The sequence below is a fragment of the Halyomorpha halys genome, unplaced genomic scaffold (assembly GCF_000696795.3).
Source record: "Halyomorpha halys isolate HHAL.00 unplaced genomic scaffold, Hhal_1.1 Scaffold395.1, whole genome shotgun sequence".
Lineage (NCBI taxonomy): Eukaryota > Metazoa > Arthropoda > Insecta > Hemiptera > Pentatomidae > Halyomorpha > Halyomorpha halys.
The window spans coordinates 231,696-234,181 of record NW_027106354.1 but is presented as its reverse complement, the minus strand read 5'-3'; the positions used below and the strand labels follow the sequence as shown (position 1 = coordinate 234,181).

Here is a 2,486-nt window from a genome sequence, read left to right as displayed (position 1 = left end):
TAAGCCTTTGTTATTATTATAAATATGTTTATTATTATTATTATGAGCCAACGCCGACTTTCTGCAGTACTACTAGCCATTTTGATTGTAAATGTGATGGAAACATACCTTTAAAAGTTTTATGTGATAATAATATGATTGGTACTCACATCAACTTGTAGCTTAGGCCTCGGGAAAACCCTGGTGGGCGGGGACTCCTTGGGCACGTAGCGGTAGAACTCCTCGTCTCCTTGGTAGAACTTTACGGAGTACAGCGGGGCTCCTTCCAGGTCGTAGAGGCAGTCCAGCTCCAAGTTGTCTCCAGCCCGCACTGCGATCGGCGACTTCAACTCCACCTCTCCCAGACCCAATAACCCTGAAACAATCTCTACATTTTAATAAATGTAAAAATAAAATTAAAAAACTGACTGTATTAGATGTGGGAAATTTTATTTAAATAAAAAACTCTTACGCACACATCAAAAAAATTTTACTGACCTACTTTTATAGTACATTCATCCAAAAACGTTTCAAAACACTTATTTCTGGATGATGTTTTTTAGCATGGCTGTTCAATTACACGATAGTCACAATAACCGTTTTGTTTATTTGGGATAAGGAAACTTAAAAACGCCAGATCGGAAAGATAAAATTTTGAAAATAGAAATGATTTTCGGTTGTTATGAAAATTCATATTTTCTTTAAGTGTAACAAACGATACACTTTTTTACGGCATTAAATATAACATTGTTAATAAACAAAAAAAGTTTTTTTTTTTGTTTTGCTTTTTAAATTATTTATTTACTTTCTTTTATTTTAACTAATTTACACATTTTAAAAAACTATATTTATAAGTTATATTAAATTATTTATTTGTTTTTAATTGTTCTACTGCTGTCACTACTTTTTTAATTTCAATTTATTGATAATTTCTTTTATTTTGCATTGCATTTCTGAAAGGATTGTACGTGTGTAGCGGATCACTGGAGAAGAGAGGTATGAGAGAGTGGAACAGAGAGAATTACGTAGATAAGGTTGAGAACGAAAATAGAAATGATGAATGCAGGAAAATGTAACCTTGTGTGAGAAGAAAGAGGGAAAATTATATTAATAATTAAATACAATTGTTTTAAACAAATATTAATTATTGTTTGAAAAAAAGAAAAAGTAGAAAAAAAATTCTTTTTCCATCTTTGGTAATTATGGCAAATGAAATGAAAAGAAAAAATAATTTTATTCTGGGACATATGTCCCCTAAGAATAAATACAGGGTTTATACAGTGAGATTTTTGTCTGGCAAGTAAGTAAAATGAAATTACATTGGGATATTGGCTTCACTACTGTTTATAATGTTAATCAATTGTGTGCGTATTTATTTGATTACAAAGATGTGGAGGTTTGGTTAAAGAATGCGTGAAGGAATAGGTGTGTTGTTTAAAGGAAGGAATGGATGATGGCTGGCGAATGGAGATGGGAAGAGAATTGCAGAAGGAGGTATGTTGGCACGTATGACAAAGGATTTGCTGAAGAAGGCGGTTTTATAGGAGGGCATATATAGATCAATCGGTTGGGATCTGGTGTTTAATCAGTGAATGAATGAACGAAGAGTGAGTAGATCAAGGATATAGGCAGGTTTTTTTATTTTAAGAACTTTGAATAGGAAAACATCAAGGACCTATTGCCTTCGGGAGGATGGAAGAGTGTACCATAAGACCTCTTGGTGTACCAGCAGGAGACTTGAAAGCGTCTTGGAAACCCAAAGATAAATCTTACAAAGCAGTTCATTAGTCTCTTCAGTCTTAATTCTAGTCCTGCAGAGAGCCTTCAATAGACAAAGGAATCGTAGTCAAAGTGGAGGAAGACGAGAGAGGATACTAGGAGCTGACGGGTGTTCTGAGGAATAGAATCTCGGAATCTTAGGAATTTTTTGAGTATAGTTATGGATTTGTGTGTGATTTGGGAAATTTGATTATTCTAGGAGAGGTGTTGATAGAAGGTGACTCCTAGGTTTATCGTAGGATAGAAGTGAATCGGTTGTTTGTTAAGGAAGAGTAGAGGAAGGGAGGGAATGAAGGAGGCGCTTGGAACCAATAACAATGGCCTTGTTTTTTCAGAATTCAGATTCAAATCATTGTAAAACGCCTATGCGTTAATCCTATCAATATCATCTTGTATCTTTTGGATGGTCCCAAGCATCTCAAGGGGATGGAAGGATAGATAGATTTGGAGATCGTCTGCATATAAGTGTATGGTAGTGTTCATATATCCAATCATGGAATGATCTATATACTGTGTGTTTAAGGAACCTGATGTATTTGTTAATGTAATAAAGCATTTCTCTCTTTTTATTTCTGATTTCTCAACCAATCTTGAATTTTGTCTTAGCCGATTGATTGATTGATTGATAGGGTATTGTTTTTATGGCTGCCAGGTCATTGTGGGATCACTGGGAATGAAAAGGCAGACTCGCAGGCCAGACTAGCTATAAAGACAGGCCAAGTCGTAAC

At 34.8% G+C, this 2,486-nt stretch overlaps 1 long non-coding RNA gene across 1 annotated transcript in view; it reads right to left on the bottom strand.

The window, feature by feature from the left end:
• Positions 1–240: 240 nt before the first annotated feature.
• LOC136795121 (uncharacterized) overlaps positions 241–2,486 on the bottom strand; it is a 96,783-nt gene continuing 94,537 nt past the window's right edge. Inside the window, exon 2 of the long non-coding RNA XR_010842672.1 lies at positions 241–355. This is a non-coding gene — a long non-coding RNA (uncharacterized lncRNA). The remainder of the gene's footprint in view (positions 356–2,486) is intronic.